Raw genomic sequence first — 22355 nt, 5'->3', positions numbered from 1 at the left:
TACAAATGTTCTTTGTGTTTAATCTGCCTATTGGCTGGAGTTTGTTTTATAGATTATCTTTTGCTGTCTAATTCTGTCTCACAAAATTTGTATAGAAGCACCGGACTTGAGCAATCCGAAGGTCACCGGGGCTCTCGTAGGCGTACATGGACTGTTTGAGTTTAGAGGGAAGGACGGCGGTTGGCGCTGTTGTGTGCGGGATTAATGCGCACGTTTTCTTTTTTCTGTTTGTTTGGTTCGGAGGGGAAGGTCAGGGCTTGTTTGTTGCTCTAATGTTGGAATGTGGTCTTTATAATTTTGATTTTGACACACAATCTATTTTTTCTAATTTGTCAAATTGTCATGTGTATTTTGTTGATTCATGTTTCTCATGTCTTTTATTTTGGAAAGTTTAGTTCCTGTTTCATATCACGTGTTCCTGGTCATGTGATGTACTGTTTTCCCTCCATGTTCATGTGTCTTGTTTTCATTGGTTGATTGTCTTGTTATCCTGTTATCAGTTCTGTTTGTTCATTGGTTATCTTTGTCATGTGTTCTCCCATGTCCATGTATTTAAGCCCTCATGTTTTCCATTGTCCTTTGTCAGGTATTGTTGATGTAATTTTGGTTCATAGTCTAGTCATGCCATGTCAAGTCAAGTTCATGTTTATGTTTCATTCATGTTTATAGTTAAGGTTTATTGGATTTCACTTTTGTAAATAAATTGCACTTGGGTTCTTCATTTCATCGTCATCGTCTTCGTCATTGCCAGTAGCCACACGTTACACAAATGTTAATATGAGTGGATTGTTGGGGCACCCCATAAAAAGAAGGAAGGTTATTTCTTTTCTTAAATGTAAGAAATATGATATAGTGTTTCTTCAGGAAACACATCTTTCCCCGCAGGAAGCTGAAAAATTTGGGAAGATATAGGGTGGACATGTTTTCTTTAGTGCTGGTTCAAGTAAGAGCAGGAGAGTCATTACATTACAGTAAACATCTACAGTTCAAATGTCTCAAACAGAGTAAAGATAAATTAGGAAGAGTTATAATTGTTTTAGCAGAAATTTAGGGGCAAAGGTTGATTTTTGGCTAATATTTATGCATCTAACTCTGATGATCAGGGCTTTTTTTATAGATCTTGAAGGGATGTTGCAAGCCTCTGGCTTGATATAATATTGGGAGGAGACTTTAATCTATTGATGGACTCAGTCCTTGATCATAGTGAAGCAAAAGTGTGTAAGCCCCCTAGAGCAACATTGACGCTTCACAGGATGTGTAAAACTCTTGGTCTTACAGATATTTGGAAACTTTTGAACCCATCCGGTAGGGACTATTTACTTATCAGTCCATAAGATTTATTATAGAATAGATTTTTTTATATCTAAGTCCCTCATTTCTTCTGTTGTTGATTGCTCAATTGGACACATCTTAGTCGCAGATCATGCCCTGGTGTGTTTAGAGGTGTTGCCACAAATGGAGAAAAAGAAATCATATATTTGGTGCTTTAATGTATCCTGTTTGCAAAATCCTGATTTCCAACAAATGTTAAAGGCTGAAATCAATGTTTATATGGAGACCAACTGGTCCTCAGTATCCTCTGTAGGTGTGACTTGGGAGGCATTTAAAGCAGTTCTTAGGGGCTGGATCATACAGTATGCCTCATTCACCAAAAAATCCAAAGCATGAGAACTTGTGGAGTTGGAAGGGAATATTAAAAGTGTTGAGGCAGAGCTGAAGCACCAAATGTCATCTGATGGCCTCAGGGAATTGACCTGATTGAAATACAGATATAATACTATTTTGTTGCAGAAGGTGGAGTTTTGGCTATTCAGGGCAAGACAGTCATACTTTGAGTCATGGGACAAAGTAGTGAAGCTTTTGGCTAGATATATAAAGCAGAGAAAGTCTTTTTCTACAATTCTCCCAATGAAATCTGCTGGTGGTGAAATATTTACCTCAGTCATTGATATTAATAATGCTTTTAAAGAATTCTATCTTGATTTCTATAGTCCCATGTCTTCGTCTACTGATGAAGATATTAGAAATTTTGTGGAACCTTTAGAACTCCCTAAACTGACGACTGAGCAAAAAAATTCTCTTGATTCTGAGATAAACTTGGAGTAGCTTGGTGAGGTAATTAAGGCCTTGCCTACAGGCAAGGCTCCGGGGCCTGATGGCTTTGCCGCTGAGTTTTTTAGATTTTATGCTACAGAACTGGCTCCACTTTTGCTAGAAGTTTATACTGAATCATTAAAAAATGGAAAGCTTCCGTCAACCATGACACAACCCCGGATCAGTCTGATTCTAAAAAAGGACAAAGATCCAAGCGAGTGTAAGAGTTACGGTCCCATTTCCCTGATCCAGCTAGACGTTAAAATATTGTCAAAAATTTTGGCTAATTGAGTAAGTCAAGTTATGACATCTCTTATAGATCAGGTGGGGTTTATTTGGGGCCGCAGCGCTTCTGATAACATTAGCCGTTTTATCAATATCATGTGGTCAGTGGCAAATGATCAGACTCTGGTTGCTGGCATCTCACTTGATGCCGAAAAGGCATTTGATATAGTAGAATGGGATTATCTTTTTAAGATTTTGGAAATGTATGGGTTTGGGAGTACATTTACTGGATGGATTAAGTTACTTTATAGACACCCGTTAGCGGGTTAATTTCAGATTATATTACTCTGGATAGGGGCACCCGGCGGGGTTGCCCTCTTCCCCCATTATTGTTCTGTCTTGTCCTGGAACCATTAGCAGCCGCGATAAGAAAGGAGGATGATTTTCCAGGAGTGGTGGTGGGAGGTATGGCGCATAAACTTTTGCGTTACGCAGAAGATATTTTATTATTCGTCTCCGACCCTTCTAGATCTATGCCTTGCCTCCACAGGATTATTAATTCCTTTTCTAAGTTCTCAGGATACAGAGTCAATTGGTCTAAATCTGAAGCTTTGGCTCTGACAGCGTACTGCCCAGTAACGGCTTTTCAACCGGGCACCTTCCAGTTGCCCAGACAGGGCATTAAGTATTTGGGCATTTTATTCCCAGCAAATTTGTCTGATTTAGTTAGAGTACTTAAAGGTTTTCGAGCGATGTGGTCTGGTGGGCTTCATTACATTTACCTATGACTGGGAATTTTAATGTTATTAAAATTAATCTTATTCCAAAATTACCTGCAACAATCTCTCTGTAGATGTCCCCCTCTCTTATTTCAAGGAATTTGATAGCATAGCGAAGTCCTTCATTTGGAATGGTAAGCATCCCAAATTACATTTCAATAAGTTACATAGGCCGATTGACAAAGGTGGGCTAGGCCTACCCAAGATTTTGTTTCATTATTATGCATTCAGTCTCAGACATTTGGGTCATTGTTCGCTTCCACCTGAGAGAGCCCTTCCCTGGTTTTGTATTGAACAGGAAGTTCTTGCTCCTATTTCGCCATTGCAAAGCCTTTCTATCAAAATAACCGGAGAAGTTAAGTTACACCCCGTTATCTCGCATTTGCACGTGGTATGGACAAAAATGTCCAGAGTGTTTAAATCAGACATTTATTTAAATGTTGCCTTGAGCATATGGCAGAACCCAAAATTATGTATGAATAAGTACCCTTTTTGTTGGTCAGAGTGGATTGTGAGGGAGGTTAATACGCTTGGTGACCTATATGAGAGTGGAGTGTTGAGATCTTTTGAAAATTTGGTTCAACATTTTGGGATTCCCAGATCTCAGTTTTATAGGTATTTACAGCTGCGCCACCTGCTCTGTACTATTTCTGGGAGTAGCATACACCCCCCTAAAGCGGCAAATACTCTGGGAATGGTGAATACTGCTTTTGGAAAAGGTCAAGAGACATCAGTGTATTACTCCCTGTTAATTCAGAGTCTGAGGGACAGAGCTTTAACTTCTATCAAGCGATTATGGAAGAAAGATTTCAACTTGGTATTGGAGGAGTTCAGAGTTTTTTTGTGTGACATGTTGGGCACTTGGGTTTCGTTTTTCCCCAGACTCTTGTGTTTTAGGCGATGGGGCGGTCATCGATCTGGGGAATAGTCACATAGAGAATTGTGCTCTGACCAGTGTGATGATCGCCAGGCAGATTATTTTGAGGGGTTGGAGGACAGCTTGTGCGCCCCAGTTTCGGGAGTGGTGCACGGAGATGGAGAGGGTGGTGGCTTTTGAAGAGGTGTCATTTGGAAGGCAGGGTAACTTGGATTTGGGCAACTATTTAGAGTTTTTGGAGGGCTCTCGGGGTGGGGCGTGGACAGAGTAGTATAGTTTTAATTGAGTATGATTATTATATATTTCTTTTTTGTGTGTGTGTGTTTGTTTGCTTTTTTTGTGTGTGTAATTTACTCATGTGCGACCACGGGGATGTTTGTTGGGGTCAGGGCGGGGTTGGGGATTGGGATGGGGAGGGGTGTTTGTGGGCTTTAAATGTTGATTGTATGTATATATATATTTGCTTTTCTTTATTATTGTAAGAATTACTAAAAAAAAAATTTATTAAAAAAAAAAAAAAAAAAAAGGATCTGCAAAGCTGTTATTGCTGCACATGGAGGATTTTTTGATGAGAACTCTTTGAAGTAATTTAAGAAGTTCTGAATTTTTTTTTTTTCTAATTGTAATAGTAATCTTTCATGTTATTAATGTCCTGACAATACACTGTGATCAGTTGAATGCCACTTTGGTGAATAAAAGAACCAATTTCTTTCCATAAGAGCAAAATCTGTACATTATTCCAAACTTTTGGCTGCCGGTGTATATACGATTTGATTTATTTACAAATGTGGGTAGTTGATGCCACAGTTCCATGTCCATTTCTAAGAAGTTCTTAAGCATTTTTAATCAGTTTTTGCTACACTTGCTCATTTTAAGTGGTCCCTTTTAATAAGTAAAACAGCAAATGCTGCAAAATGAAGTGTGACATTTCAGACCCAGGGAATTGCAAAAATAACCAAGAAATCTCCACCACCACTGGTCAGATAAACAGATAGTCCCACCCCAAACTCATGGCATTGGTCGAGCCAATGTTGCTGGGACAGGAGAATGTATTTTAATGTTAAAAAATTATACACATCTTGAAAATGGTTTCAGATGAAGTATAACAGGTCACACCTGAGAAAAAAATTCCAAAAACTATATAATGTCAACTACACATGTTAAACAGCACAAAAGTGAAGAGAATCTCAAAGGATGATCATTTTTTTTTTCACAGTATAATCAAAGTCAGCTTTGTTCAAACAGCTCTCACACCATGGTGAAAAGTTGCCACCGATTTGATAAATTATCTGAAATGAAGCACACAATTTGGCTTTGAAAAGCCATTTGAAAGTAAATGATGTTCTTGGCAAAGCTTTGAAGTTCCGCCGCACTGAACTCCACAACAACACTTTTCTTGTGGGTAGGTGAGACTGTGTGTGCGATGAAGTCTGTGTGCTGAAAATGACAGATCTGAAATCATTGACTGTATTTTGTGTACATAAAAAATGTGCATCAGTGGAATAAAAGTGCAGCAATGGAGAGTGAAAGATTAAAGGAATGGAGAGGAAAAAAAGAGATCTAGTGGTTGACCGATAAGGGTTTTTCAATGGCCAATAATGATATCTAAAGAACAGGGTGGCATATGGTCGATAATGACAATAAATACAGCAGTGCTAAAAAGTATTTGGACACTTTTATAACCTTTTATAAACACACTTATCTATAAATTATTTATGAAATGTATTAATTTCATTGCATTAAATAATAAAATCTCACAGCAAGTGTCGCTTAAACAATGATGCTATACTTTTTCTTAGAACGATCGTCACACGTGAGCATCTATATGCCATTAAACTATGTGATGTAATTTGCAGTGTTGGGGAAACTACTTTGAAACTGTAGTTTGACAAGCTACAAGATACTCATAATTTTAAGTAGTTAAGCTACTGTCAAGCTACTCTTTTGAAAAAGAAATTAGCTACACTACAAGTAACTATCAAAAAGTAGCTAGTTACATTTAAGCTACTTAATGAGGCAATTTTTTTTTAAATGTTACTATCAAACCAATAATATTAATAACGAAATTTACACTAATGACATTTATTAATGTATTAATTAAATACATTTAATGTGTTTAATTAAATATATTAATGAATAGTAACATTAATACAGTTAATAACGGCCATAAAATAAAATACAACAGTATAAAATAAAAACAAAAAAGATCAGACAGATCAGACAAAGATCATTTTATACTATACTTCACACTTTTCAGTCCTGCTGTGGCCAGGTGTAGCCTATTTCCCTAAAGATAACATTTTTATGACAAACTCTCCTTGGGCTGGCATTTTTTGTTCTTGTCACATAATATTTAGCGTGGATAATATGTGAATAAAGACTCAGGATTTGTTTCTCCCCTCACCTGGGTTCATGCTCATTTTTATTTTCTGACTTTTTTGCCATTGACATGCAAGTGCCAGCTTTACAGGTCACATACAGAGGCTGCGCTACACATATTTGTTCGCTTTGTTCAGGTCCAAAAAAAGTGGACGTATGGTCATCCTAGATTGTTGCATAATAATACATGCCATAAATGATTTCTTTTACCAATCATTTTATTTATTTTACATGAAAATAATAGTTAATTGAATGCTAAGAAATGGAGAAATCAAATAGTTCTGCATGATAGTAATTATTATAATAATAATTCATGCGCTGCTCCAAATAACGCATAGATGATAAGCAAAATAAACATATTTAGAACAGAAACAAAATCCCTCATAAGGCAATAATAACTTTTTGAATTATTTTATTTAAAATAGTAAAGGTAAATATGCTGTTATGTGATCTATTAAGAACAAAGTGCCTGAAACATTCTTTGTTTCATAGAAGAATAAAATGGTGTTCTTTTATTAACCATCAGACAATCTCTTCTTATCCAAGTGAGCTGTAATAAGCTCTCAGTAGATGGCGGTAATTCACTATTTTTGTTTGTGATCTGCCATTACAAAAGAAGACGACGACGCTGCCTGATTCTGATCAGCAAACAGAAATATGCTGCCAGATCGTCAGACATTTTGCCGGTAAAAGTTTGGCTTATACACAATAAGGAAGGCTATTAGTTATAATATGACCAACATGATGTAGCGTTTGGTCACGCTACACCGCTACTCCCCAACACTGGTAATTTGCCAAAATGACTTTTAAACTGTTAAACTGATCACCTGGCTTTTGGTCCTGTGTATACCTCGTTCCAGAGAGGCTAGTTATTTTATCATAAGTAACGGAATCAATTACTGTTCCTGCAAGATGCTGACAGAAGCACTTCACTCTGTCCAAATTGAAAAAATGTTTGACTCCCAAGTCACAGCCGTTAAACGGGATGGAGTAATTGCTAGGGATGCACCAATCATGATTTTTCATGGCCGATTACGATTGCCGATTTTTTTTTTTTTTTTTTCTTTCTTTAAGTAACAGACATAAAAGAATGAAAGAGTTCATTCAGGAAATTTGAGGCCGATACGATCTTAACGATTTTAACACTAAGATCGGTCGATACTTATTTTTTTCTTAAAGTGCCCTTTGCAACACTTTTGCAAGTTATATGCTGCAGTTATATGTTTATGCCCCACACAGTAAAATTATGGTATCACTTTACATAAAGGTTCCATTCTTTAACATTATTTAACAACATTACTGTAGTTAACATGAACTAATGAACTTAATGTTAGTTACAACATATACATTTTTTCAATCAAAAGTTGTATTAGTTAATGCACATTAACTAACATTAACTAATGAACATTGTATTTTATTAACTAACATTATGATTAATAAATGCTCTAAAAATATTTTGTTCATTGTTTGTTCATGATACCTAATGCATTAATGTTAAAGAAATGAAAACTTTTTATTAAGTGTTACCAATATTACATTAAAATTACATTAATTGAGAATTGCTAACATTTATTTGCATTATTAATAGTTCTGTTGTCAATATCAAAAGGTCATTGTGACACACTGGCAACCAGCAAAAACCACGAGATCATCACACACAGCAGAGATACTTTCAAAAATAAGAAAAATATATCCATTACAAGCTCTAAAACTGCTCCAGTGAGAAATCATTAATATACACTGAACAAAAATATAAACGCAACATAAAGTGTTGGTCCCATGTTTCATGAGCTGAAATAAAAGGTCCCAGAAATTTTCCATACGCATTGATTAGATTAGATTAGGGCCTAATGAATTTATTTCAATTAACTGATTTCCTTAAATGAACTGTAACTCAGTTGCAGTTACATGCAAATTGTTGCATGTTGCGTTTATATTTTTGTTCAGTATATATGATTTGTTTACTGTCTTTGGCATCCTGTTGTAACACAAATCACTAATTATTAAGCAAATGCGTGAAGACGCGGTGCCTTTATTGAAGGTTAAACGGTTATATCTGTTATTAGTGGTACAATGACACATTAATCTGATTTAAATTGGGATCCTCACAGAATAGCGCTGAGATGAGTGACTGATGAGATATTGAGAGCATCTGGAGAGTGCACGTTTGATTGACACCGAGAGCGCTCATGTTGAAGTGAGAAGCTAAAAGTGCTTATGATGGCTCAAACAGTCTCTATCACTCCACACAACATCTGATTGTCACAACTCATGTTACATCACGTGTACTCAGATTTGTATTTGCATGTTTATTTGTTGTTTAATTCGTTTTTATACTCGTTAGCAGTCTCTTTATCCTCTCCATGCTCACAATGCAGTGAGTCAGAATTACTACCGTAATGACTCTAGAAAATGGGCAACTTAATATTCATACACATGTAATTCTTACACATTTTTAAAAACAAACCGGCATATTCATCTGTATTACAGCATGTCTGAAAGTTTATAGTTGTGAATGCTTAGAATTGCCAACAATTCACCCTCCAGAGGCCACTCTGTCATGCATCAAGGGCTGAGTAAGCGCTCATTCATTAGAGGAGCAGTGTATGCGTGTGATTCCCTGCGTGCTGCGAAAAAGATCGGCCCTAAATTTAGGCACGATCGGCCGATCGCTGATCACAAATTTAAGACGAATATAGGCAGATCAATTGCATCATCTTTGTCAACTTTGCGACTGACCCAAATCAGACTTCTTACGTCCTGATCTTGTATGCGTTCAAACCGTTAATCTTACATCTTTGTTCACACATAGCATCAAACTGAACTTGTACGGTAATGTTATGACAGAGCTGATTTACTGGTATTTCACAACAGGTCCTGTTCATACATGCAGGGCCTTGGCCCACTCAAAATGGCAGCAGAGACCACATGGCCCTTTGTTCTATAATCAAAGGAGAGACATTGAACTCAGTTTCCCAGGATCCTTCACAATTTCACAACTGGATGTGAAGTCCCGCCCATGGACCCAGTCTCAAACGCCATTGGTCTAAAGTGGCCTACGACCGATGACATCATCTTGTCAATAAAACCAGCGGACAGATGTAGTTTGGCCTCTCTGTGCTAAGCTCCGGCTGGCTGTTAAGGGACATCTGTATTGTGCAGTACTGAAGGAGTTTCCCTTCCTTTTTGGACTAAGAACAAAGAGACCATGTTTTTCTAACCTCACCGTCTGGCCACGGTAGAGTAAGATTAACTTAGCTTTGTTCAAGTCTTCTAGTATACTTATAATAACCGGTTCAGTTTCACTGCAAGACAACAGTGAATTTATTTCGAAAAACGGAAAGGCGACCAGTTTCCCTTCTCCCTCTTTTTCTGTCAACATTGAATACCTTCTGCATTCTTCTCCACCGCTGGATCCGAAGAATAAAGCAGAGATGCATCTTTTCGCTGACGAGCGTAAGACAAGGGACCATCCAGACCATTTCTCCTGACCGCTCAACGCCACAGGAATTCTAACGGACAACCCTACTGAAATCACACAGGATTTCCCAAGTAAGGCTTTAGAAACTGTGATTTTCTTGCGCAACTAAATCTTATATTTGATTCTAAATGCTGATGTTTTGAGTATATTTTGTATGTTAAACTCTGCTCTGTGTTTGCTGTTTTGAGTTAGGAGATTTTCTTTTTTTTGGTGAAGTTTGTTTTGTTGAGTGATCTGAACTAGTAATTCAGTCCCGCTGTTACGAGCGGTTACCCTCAATTAAACTGCATGCACCTTTCTCTCTCTCTCTCTCTCTCTCTCTCTCTCTCTCTCTCTCTCTCTCTCTCTCTCTCTCTCTCACTGATATTCACTGAGTGAGCGGTGCCACAGCTTATGTCTGACTCAGGCTGGTGAACCAAATTCTCCCGCCCGTTTCGTCAGTTCCTTTGTGTGTCCGCTCATTTCCACCTTCACGTGGTATCAGCTCCATTTTGGATCTAATCCTCCATTTTGAATCTGATCCTCCATTTTGGTTCCTTTGTTACTGCATCTAGACACACACACACTAGCATATAGCTCCACTGTTAGTTTTCCTTGTTATGTTTTGGTTATATTCAGCTAGTATTGGGTGTGTTCATTACGGCTTGATTATAATAAATCTTGTTATATTATAATAAGTAGTACTCCTGTTTGTTTTTGTTTGAATATTGTGTTGAAGCCAGCCTGTGCCACGTCAAGAACTCCCATGTTGAGGTCACGTGACACCATGCAAGAAGCAGACGTGTGAGCGACGAGCTCTGCACACTTTGCTAAATTTTTTGCAAATTTTATTTATAATCTGGTGAAATTTGATACACCCAGTTACACATTTGCTCTTTGAGGCAAAACAAGGCAAAGAAGTCAAAATCCTCGGGCTGACCAACATGTCGGTGATGTTGACGAAGGTTCTTGCTGACTTGGAGGATCTCACTGTAATACGTCGATCGATTACGGCGATGGAAATAAAATTCTCCGAGTTAGTTACAAGAGTGACTGATGTTGAGAGACGAATCAATTGTCTGGAATCTTCAGAGAGGGAATTAACTGCTAATCCGCCTGCGACCAAAGTTGATTTGGAACATCTCCTTGAAAAGCTTGAAGATCTTGAGAATAGAAGCCGCAGGACTAACATTCGAATTGTTGGAATTCTTGAGCATGAGGAGGGCAGACATATGGTGAAATTCCTAGACAAGCTTTTCCCTAGTCTGCTCAACATAACAGGCCACAAGCTGGAAATCGATCGAGCTCACAGAGTCCCAGCTCACAGATTTGCTGAGGGAGATAGGCCCCGATCGATTCTGGCCAGATTTCTGAGATCATCCGATAAAGATCTTGTGTTGTGCCAGGTGAGGAACAAAGGGAAGCTTTCTTGGAAGAACCATAATATTTTCTTTTTCCCGGACTTTGCGAGTTTGATGAGAGAAACGCGATCGGTTCAAGGATTGTAAGAAACTCTTACATCAGCAAAAGATCACTTTTGCTCTGTTTCCGGCCAAACTGAGAATAGAAACGAAGGACGGTCACAAAGTATTTACATGTCCCAATCAGGCAATGTTTTTTATTGAATCAATGGGTGAGTAAATCACTGGGTGTTTCTCATGTGAGTGGGTCGACTCGCTGTAATTAGTCTGGCTTTTGAGGAAGCTGGGCATCATTTTGGTTTCTTTTTTCTTTTTACGTTGACTCCGCCGAGCGGCTGGAGATTTTTTTGTGAATAACACTTTTCCTTAAAGAAACTTTTGCATTGACGAAAGATCACTTTTGCATTGAAGTTCCCGGCCAGTTTGAGAGTGGACATTACGGATGACGGCAAAATATCTACATGCTCACACAAAGGATGTTTTTTAAAAAGTTGACGGATTGTGTAAGTCATGGTATATACTTTTATGCGGCCTCCGAGTGAATTGACACGGCCATCCGGGGAACCGGGATGCCGGTTTTGTTTCTTTTTGTATTGGTTCCGCTTAGCGGCTGGAGCTTGTTCTATTGAATAACACTCCTTTGGAACAGCTGTGGATTAATCTGTTCGTTCTTCGTGCTTATTCCTCCTGCTGGCTGTAGTTTGTTTTGTTGAGTATTGTTATGGGACATTGGAACGATTACGTCATCCGCTGAACTCATAACAGCCGGCTCACTGAACATTCATTTGTCTGTCTGAGGAATCTGAACGGTTTTATATCAGCTGGAATTTGTTTTGTGGAAGATCACACTGTAGGGCTTTACTGGTTGTTTAGATCAGTGTTACTATCAGAAATAATTGATAATTATTTCTTTAGTTATTAATTAATATTTAAATTAATTAATTGAATGTAACTCATTAAAACCTCATATGGGGCTCCAGTAAATGTAGTGCGCTACATTTAGGAGGGGGTTTGGTTATTAGCAATAATGAATAATTATCTTTGATAATTATTAATTATTAAAATCAACAGAACATTGATGAGAATCAATGTTAGTTTTTTTTATCCTTTAAATCAACAATTATCAAAGATAATCACTAATCATTAACATCGATGAAACATTAAAATTAACACTAGCTTATTGATCATTCAAATTCAACAATCATCAAAGATAATTATCAATTATCAAAAATCAATAGAATATTAATAAGGTCACCACCCTGGAATCAGGGACTAATAACCAGATAGTATAACAGTCTCAATATTAGATTTTCTTAGGAAAATCGACATCCGAAGAATATCGATTTTTGGGGGGAAAAAACAATGAATGAAGGCTTGAATCTGAGCACTGACATCCTGTCAGCATGACACAGGTGTATGCAAAACAAACCAAAACACTTCTCTTTGTAATATAACAAAGTTTATTTATGCAGTAATATCAATAAATAATTAATACAATGCAGTCAATAAACTTCCGACTTACAACTACAAACTAAACAGTGATATTAGATATGGAAATCAAAATAATCCTATAACACATGATGGTGTTTGTGTGAGAGCGAGTGTGTGTGTGTGTGTGTGTGTGTGTGTGTGTGTGTGTGTGTGTGTGTGTGTGTGCGTAAGGAGGGACACGCACAAATGGCGGTCGTGATTCTCGTGGAGAGTATGTCATGCGAGAATTCCGGGCAGAGAATATGGCCGTGAATGTGGGCGGAGAGAAAACAGTCAATGGCGTCTACCAGTTACAGCGTGTATCCGCTTGTACTATAGCTAAGGGACAAAGCTGAGCTTTATCACGAAGCTATCTACTAGCCAAAAATGTGTGCCAGAATGTTTGTGAGGGGTCGCGCGCGCGCGCGCGTGTGTGTGTGGTTAGTACGAGAGAGAGAGAGAATTAAGTGATGGCCCCAAAGCCGATTTCACGATCGTGGGAGAGAAAGCAGCTGTTAGTTTATCACTCAGAGACGTGGTAGACGGCTCATAAACCGTCCCGTGGTCTTTGATTCTTTAATGGAAAACTCAGTTTGCCGGTCTCACCCGCGATGGCGGAAATGCACAACAGTCCAATGTGGTTGGAACACAATACAGCAAATCAAATTCGTGAAAATTAATACCGAGTGTTAATCACAACGAGCGGACTCGGTGGTCCGTAAACTGTACGAGCTATAACCTTGATACGCAAGAATAACACACTATAATATTCTATCTCTGCCCAGACGTAAACCTCTTACTTGAATCGCATGAGGACGCAGAATGTGTGTTCATCCGTCCTTTAACTCCGACTCGGTTCCTCGAGGCTCGGATGATGACGGGAGGCCGTTTCCTCGCTCTGTCGGCGGGCGGTATGGCTGCTGATTCACAGCGGGGTGGCGGAGAAATCAGTAACGTTGACTTGATTGAAGATGGAAGAGATCTTTAATCTCTTCACTTCTGCAGGCAAATGGATGAAGATGCGGATTGCTTGGTGGTCTCCTTCGGATCTGTTAGAGTGTTCAGTGGAACACCGAGTAATCTCAACTTGTCCAGCGAGATGGAGATTGTATGGCCACGGTTTCAAGTCAGACGTTACTTCCTTGTGCCACGAGGCTGCACCTGAGTGCAGCGATGAGCTGCGTCTACACATGGTGAGCAAAGTTACTGGAAGCAAATCCCGGAAGCATTTCAGAGGTATTTCTACTCCTGATGATGTCATGGTTGAGGGACGTTCTGTTGTGTGCCTCATCCAATAGGAGTTGAGAGTTCGATCCTTTAGTGAGCAAGGCTTCATGGGATTTGTAGTCTGTTTTGGACTCCCTTTGTTTGATTTTGGCGTGATTTTTATCAGTAAAATTTATGACTTGGTATGTGGGCCTGAGTTAGGTTTTACGACTGTGTTAGGCCTGCCTTTGACTTCTATCTGAATACGTAAGGCCCAACAACACCTTTGAGACAGTTCTGTGAATGAATATACATGTTCTTTGTGTTCATTCTTCCTATTGGCTGGGGTTTATTTTACAAAATATTTTCTGTTATGTAATTTTGCCTCACAAATTTGTGAGGCAAAATTGAGCAATCCGATGGCAAAGTTGTCGTGGGGGCTCGTGGGCATTCATGGACCTTTTGAGTTTAGGGGGATTGTCGCCGGTTGGCGCTTTCATGCGTGGGGTTAATGCACACGTTTTTCTTTTTTCTGTTTGTTTTGTCTGGGGGGAAGTTCAGGGTTTGATTGTTTCACTAATGGGGAATGTGGCCTGTATAATTTTGTTTTTGACACACAATTTATTTTTTCTACTATATCAAAATGTCAAATGTTAATATGAGTGTACTATCTCTCTCCACATGGAATGTAAATGGATTGGGGCACCCCATAAAAAGAAGGAAGGTTATTACTTTTCTTAAACATAAGAAATATGATATAGTGTTTCTTCAAGAAACACATCTCTCCCTGCAGGAAGCTGAAAAATTTGGGAAGATATGGGACATGTTTTTTTTAGTGCTGGCTCAAGTAAGAGCAAGGGAGTCATTATATTGATTAATAAACATATACAATTCAAATGTCTCAAACAGACTAAAGATAAATTAGGGAGAGTCATTATTGTTTTAGCTGAAATTCAAGGGCAAAGGTTGATTTTGGCTAATATTTACGCACCTAACGCTGATGATCAGGGCTTTTTTATAGATCTTGAAGGGATGCTGAAAATTGCTGGCACCCCTCATGATATAATATTGGGAGGAGACTTTAATCTTTTGATGGACTCAGTCCTTGATCATAGTGAAGCAAAAGTGTGTAAGCCCCCTAGAGCAACATTGACGCTTCACAGGATGTGTAAAAATCTTGGTCTTATGGATATTTTGAGACTTTTGAACCCATCTGGTAAGGACTATACATTTTTTTCATCAGTCCATAAGATTTCATCTAGAATAGATTTTTTTTTTATTTTTTATATCCAAATCCCTCATTTCATCTGTTGTTGATTGCTCAATTGGAAACATTTTAGTCTCACATCATGCCCTGGTGAGTTTAGAGGTGTTGCCACATACGGAGAAAAATAAATCATATAGTTGGCACCTTAATGTGTCCCTTTTGCAAAATCCTGATTTCCAACAAATGTTAAAGGCTGAAATCAATGTTTATATGGAGACCAACTGGTCCTCAGTATCCTCTGTGGGTGTGGCTTGGGAGACACTTAAGGCTGTTCTTAGGGGTCGGATCATACAGTATGCCTCATTCACCAAAAAATCCAAAGCACAATAACTTGTGGAGTTGGAAGGAAATATTAAAACAACCGAGGCAGAGCTGAAGCGCCGTATGTCATCCGATGGCCTCAGAGAATTGACCCGATTGAAATATAGATATAATTCTATTTTGTTGCGGAAAGTGGAGTTTTGGTTATTCAGGGCAAGACAGTCATACTTTGAGTCAGGGGACAAAGCAGGAAAACTTTTGGCTAGATATATAAAGAGTCTTTTTCTACCATTCCCTCAGTGAAATCTGCTGGTGGTGAAATATTTACCTCTGCCATTAATATGAATAATGCTTTTAAAGAATTCTACTTTGATCTCTATAGTTCCACGTCTTCATCTACTGATGAAGATATTAGAAACTTTGTGGAACCATTAGATCTCCCTAAACTGACAACTGAGCAAAAAAATTCTCTTGATTCTGAGAATTTGCCTTGGAGGAGCTTGATGAGGTAATTAAGGCCTTGCCTACAGGCAAGGCTCCGGGGCCTGATGGCTTTGCCGCTGAGTTTTTCAAATCTTATGCTACAGAACTGGCTCCAATTTTGTTAGAAGTTTATACGGAATCATTAAAGAATGGAAAGCTTCCTCCAACCATGATGCAAGCCCGGATCAGTCTGATTCTTAAAAAGGACAAAGATCCAAGTGAGTGTAAAAGTTAACGCCCAATTTCCCTGATCCAGTTAGATGTAAAAATTTTGTCCAAAACTCTGGCTAATCGATTAAGTAAAGTTGTGACATCACTTATACATATAGATCTGGTGGGGTTTATTCGAGGCCGTAGCTCTTCTGATAATATTAGGCGTCTCATCAATATCATGTGGTCAGTAGCGAATGATCAATCTCCAGTCGCTGCCATCTCACTTGACGCCGAAACGGTGTTTGATATGGTAGAATGGGAATATCTTTTTAAGATTTTGGAAATGTATGGGTTCGGGAGTACATTTATTGGTTGGATTGAGTTACTTTATAGACACCCTGTAGCAGCGGTACAAACAAACGGGTTAATTTCAGATTATATTACTCTGGATAGGGGCACCCGGCAGGGTTGCCCTCTTTCCCCATTATTGTTCTGTCTTGCCCTGGAACCATTAGCAGCCGCGATAAGAAAGGAGGATGATTTTCCAGGGGTGATTGCGGGAGGTGTGGCGCATAAGCTTCTGCTTTACGCAGATGATATTTTATTATTCGTCTCCGACCCTACTAGATCTATGCCTTGCCTCCACAGAATTATTAACTCCTTTTCCAAGTTCTCAGGATACAAAGTCAATTGGTCTAAATCCGAAGCTTTGGATTTGACAGCGTACTGTCCAGTAACGGCATTCCAGCCAGGTGCCTTCCAGTGGCCCAAACAGGGAATTAAGTATTTGGGAATTTTATTTCCAGCAAATTTGTCTGATTTAGTCAGAGTTAATTTTGATCCCTTAATAAAAAGGTTTTCAAATGATGTGGACAGGTGGGCTTCATTACATTTATCTATGATTGGGAAGGTTAATGTTATTAAAATGAATTGTATTCCAAAATTCAACTACCTGCTACAGTCTCTCCTTGTAGATGTTCCCCTCTCTTACTTCAAGCAATTTGATAGCATAGCAAAGTCCTTCATCAATGGTAAGCGTCCCAGGATAAATTTCAATAAGTTACATAGGCCGATTGACAAAGGTGGGGTGGGCCTTCCCAAGATTTTGTTTTATTATTATGCATTCGGTCTTAGACATTTGGCCCATTGGTCGCTTCCACCTGAGAGAGCCCCTCCCTGGTTTTGTATTGAAAAGGAAGTTCTTGCCCCTATCTCGCCACTGCAAAGCCTTTCGATTAAACTAGCCGGAGAGGTTAAGCCGCACCGCATCCCCTTTTTGTTGGTCAGATTGGATTGTGAGGGGAGTTAATACACTTGGTGACCTATATGAGAGTGGAGTAGTGAGACCTTTTGAAAATTTGGTTCAACATTTTGGCATTCCCAGATCTCAGTTTTATAAGTATTTACAGCTGCGCCACCTACTCTGCACTGTTTTTGGGAATGGCACGCACCCCCCCCCCCCCCCCCATGCGGCAGATACTCTGGGAGTGGTGATTGCTGCTTTTGGGAAGGGTCATGAGGCATCAGTGTATTACTCCCTGATAATTCAGATTCTGAGGGACGGAACTTTGAATTTTCTCAAAAAATTATGGGAGAAAGATCTAAACTTGACATTGGAGGAGGGGGTGTGGGCTAGGATCCTAAAAAATTTCAAGTCTGCATTTAGAGATGCAAGGGTTCGCCTTATGCAATTTAAGATTTTACATCGATTTTATTGGACCCCCTCCAGATTGTATAGGCTTGGTCTTAAAGACAGACCCACCTGCTGGCGATGTCAATCAGAGGTTGGAGACATAACTCATGTCTTTTGGGGGGGTGTTGAGATCCAGGAGTTCTGGTTGAAAGTTCAGAGTCTTATATGTAATGTATTGGGCACTCGGCTTTCACTTTGCCCCAGACTTGTATTTTGGGCGATGGGGTGGTCATTGACGTTGAGAATCGGCACATAAAGAGTTGGGTCCTAACGAGCATCATGATCGCCAGACAGGTTATTTTAAGGGGTTGGAGGTTGGTTGGAGCGCCCTCATTTCATGAGTGGTGCTCGGAGATGGGGAGGGTGGCGGCCTTTGAGGAAGGGATGTATAGAAGGCTGGAAAATCTGGGGTTATTTGATAGGAAATGGGGCAGATATTTGGCCTTTTTGGTAGGCTTTCGGGGAGGGGTAGTGGAGAGGGACCTCTAGTTTTAAATATGTGTGTTCAATTTGATTTTTTTGTTGAAAATATGCTTTTTATTTATTTTTTGTATTTATTTATTTATTTTTCCAAATATTTATGACCACTGGGGTGTGTTTGTGTCGGGTGGGGGTGTTCGGGGGGAAGGGTTTAATTGTACATAATTTGATTCTGCATTTTCTGTGATGTTTATTTAATTTGTTGAATGGAATCAATAAAAATTGTTAATAACAAAAAAGAACTCCCATGTTACCTCAGCGTACTGTTATTTTATTGGTGTTAGAAACTAACTATAATTAGATTACTATTAGATTTGTATGGCAATAATTTAACTAGTTCCTCCCCTTTTTGATTATTTTGATTAATTAAAATACTCAACCTTCAGGGTAGATACATTTTTTTTTATTTTATTTTTTTTTTTTTATGAGACTCGATCAGTAACTTGCTATCATTTTTCTCTTGTCAAAGAGTGGTGCCCCAAGGATAGAATTTTCTATAGGATAGAAAATTCTATTATTTAATTTAAATATGAATTAATAATGAATAAATATTAATTATTAATTATTTCTGATGGTAAATCTGATCTAAACAACCCCTAGCACCTACATACATGACCTCTAAACGGAAAACAATTGCATTTATTTTCTGGAAAAGGCTGTATGTGTGAAAAGCTGTATGTGTGTACCTGTATAAAACAGCCGCAAAAGCAATATGATAAAAGCCACTAATGTTTAAACAAATAAAGAGATAAATCCAGGGACTAGCTCTTCCTTAAAGAGCTGATTGTATGAGCTGTTTAAAACCCATTTAAAACGACAAGTTTCCAGCCAGACTGTTACAAATACACTGATCAGCCACAACATTAAAACCACCTGCCTAATATTGTGTAGGTCCCCCTTGTGCTGCCAAAACAGCGTCAACCCGCATCTCAGAATAACATTCTGAGATGATATTCTTCTCACCAAGATTGTACAGAGCGGTTATCTGAGTTACTGTAGACTTTGTCAGTTCGACACAGTTTGGCCATTCTCTGCTGACCTCTCTCATCAACAAGGCGTTTCTGTCCGCAGAACTGCTTTTAACTGAATGTTTTTGGCATCATTATGAGTAAACTCAGTCAGTCAGTCTGTTAGAAAATCCCAGGAGATCAGCAGTTACAGAAATACTCAAACCAGCCCGTCTGGCACCAACAATCATCCATGCGATTATCTTATCAGCTAATCGTGTGACTGCAGTGCATAAAATCATGCAGATACGGGTCAGCAGCTTCAGTTAATGTTCACATCAACCATCAGAATGGGGAAAAATGTGATCTCAGTGATTTGGACCGTGGCATGATTGTTGGTGCCAGACGGGCTGGTTTGAGCATATCAGGTTGGTTAAAAAGCTATTGGAAATGGGTAATAAACACAGTAAGAGAAACAAAGACCATAACAGCACCTAAGACATAGGCTACAACTTTAACATTCTAACATTACTGCAACTGAACAGGATTAACATTACCAGTTGTACAAACAACGCAACAAAAAGAAGAAAAGAAAAGCGCATGTGCGAAAGATTTTACATGAGAGGTTTACCTTCTAGACACAACTCAAATAATACACAAATTGAACAGAAGAATTAATGTAAGTGCTTTTATAAAATTAGAAGCTTCCCATTTCTTCACCTTTAAACCCTCAAAAAATTGGCCCCATTCACTACTATTGTAAGTGCCTCACTGTAACCTCAATTACCTCGACCCACAAATGCTGTCGATTGAGCTTGTATTGAACTCGGAATATTGCTTTAAAAATAAAAGTTCCAATTAGAATCAAAACGAATTTGCGTAATAATGCCATAGGAGAACCTTATAAAGTGCCACACCTCTTTATCCATCCATCCATTTTCTATAGCCGCTTGTCCTATGCAGGGTCATGGATAGTGCTGGAGCCTATCCCAGCTGTCTCGGGCTGAAGGCAGGGAAACACTCTGGACAGATGGCCAGTCCATCACAGGGCGACACAGACAGACAAACACAGTCACACTCTCACTCACACCTACAGGCAATTTTACACCTCTTTATTCTCTAGTTATTAAGGAAACCATGTTCTGGTGCCTCAAAGAACCCAGAAACCAATGCACTGATTTAAAAAAACTTACAATGAAACATCAAGAACACTTAAAAAAAAATAAAAAATAACAATTAGGTGTTCCACCCCTATATGACAGTGCATCATGGGTAGTAGGAGTTCAGGATGTTATGTACTGTACCCCTAACATTATCCATTTAGGATAGATGAATGGATGGATGGATGCCTGTCACAATTATTAAATAATCATCTGATCGCGGTTATTTGATCTAACCACGGCTATTTTAGATAACTGTGATTATTGGGTACTTCAACTTCCAATAACATTTAATGCCCGAATAAGGGAATTTTAAGAGAATTTTAAGCGAATACTGTATACAGTATACACTCACTGAACACTTTATTAGGTACACCTGTGCACCTACTTATTTATGTGATTATCTAATCAGCCAATCGAGTGGAAGCAGTGCAATGCATAAAATCATGCAGATACGGGCCAGGAGCTTCAGTTAATATCAACCATCAGAATGGGAAAAAATTTTATCTCAGTGATTTTGACCATGGCATGCTTGTTGGTGCCAGACGGGCTGGTATGAGCATTTCTGTAACTGCTGATCTCCTGGGATTTTCATGCACAATAGTCTCTAGAATTTACTCAGAATGTTGCCAAAAAGAAAAAAACATCCAGTTCTGCAGACGGAAACGCCTTGCTGATGAGAGAGGTCAAACAGAGAATGGCCAGACTGGTTCGAGTTGACTGAAAGGCTATGGTAAATCAGATAACCACTCTGAACAATTGTAGTGAGTAGAATAGCATCTTAGAATGCACAACATGTCTAACCTTGAAGCAGATGGGCTGCAACAGCAAAAGACCATGTCGGGTTTCATTTTGTCAACCAAGAACAGAAAGCTGAGGCTGCAATGGGCACAGGCTCACCAAAACTGGACAGTTGAAGACTGGAAAAACATAGCCTGGTCTGATGAATCTCGATTTCTGCTGAGAAACACTGGTGCCAACAGCATGAATCCATAGACCCAATCTACCTTGTGTCAATAGTCCAGGCTGGTTGTGGTGGTGTAATGGTGTATGCAAAGTTTTCTTGGCACACTTTGGGCCAGTTAATACCAATCAATCATCACTTGAATGCCACAGCCTATTTGAGTATTGTTGCTGACCATGTGCATCCCTTCATGGCCACAATTTACCCATCTTCTAATGGCTACTTCCAGCATGATAATGCACCATGTCACAAAACAAAAGTCCTCTCAAACTGGTTTCATGAACATGACAATGAGTTCACTGATCTTCAGTGGCCTTCCCAGTCACCAGATCTGAATCCAGTAGAACACCTTTGGGATGTGGTAGAATGGGAGATTCACAGCATGAATGTGCAGCTGACAAATCTGCAGAAATTGTGTGATGCAAAACATGGACCAGAATCTCAAAGTTTCCAAAATCTTGTGGAATCCATGCCACAAAGAATTGAGGCTGTTTTGAGAGTGAAGGGAAACCCTACCCAGCATTAATATAGTGTTTCTAATAAAGTGCTTCGTGAGTGTAAATGCTTTGAACGGCGCAGTTGTGTGTCATTCAATTGAACTCCAAGCGTCACTGAGCTGCACCTCGGACGTCAATCACCAGAGCAGCTCATGTCTGGAAGAGTGTGTACAGCGCTTCAAGCACTCTGATGCACGCACCATCAGCAGAGGCTCAAATATAAACTTTGATAGTGAACAAAGCGCTCCAGTTTCACTTTAATTTAATGATCGTGTAATGGGAAATGGTGGTCATGAATCCTAATATAGAGAGAGACATATTTTAAGTATTCAGAAATATTTTGATATTTAAAACATTATTTTTCCTGTCATTCATAAGATTTTAAAGCCTTAATCATATATTCCTGTTCTATTATTTGATTTCTATATGTGAAGTTAAACCTGTAAACATGACTTCTTAAGGTGTATGAAGCACACATGCACCTTAACAATTATGACAATTAATCGTGAAAGATCTAAAAGAGACAATTAATCGTATTA

General features: G+C 38.9%; 1 protein-coding gene across 1 annotated transcript in view; it reads right to left on the bottom strand.

Moving 5' to 3' along the window:
- The window catches only part of LOC127437000 (copine-8-like), a 257856-nt gene that overhangs the window by 109816 nt on the left and 125685 nt on the right, over window positions 1-22355 (bottom strand). The gene's annotated exons all lie outside the window — the stretch shown is intronic.

The sequence above is a fragment of the Myxocyprinus asiaticus genome, chromosome 47, assembly GCF_019703515.2.
Source record: "Myxocyprinus asiaticus isolate MX2 ecotype Aquarium Trade chromosome 47, UBuf_Myxa_2, whole genome shotgun sequence".
Classification (NCBI taxonomy): Eukaryota; Metazoa; Chordata; class Actinopteri; order Cypriniformes; family Catostomidae; genus Myxocyprinus; species Myxocyprinus asiaticus.
The sequence above is the reverse complement of the archived record's forward strand: the minus strand, read 5'-3'. Positions and strand labels throughout refer to the sequence as shown.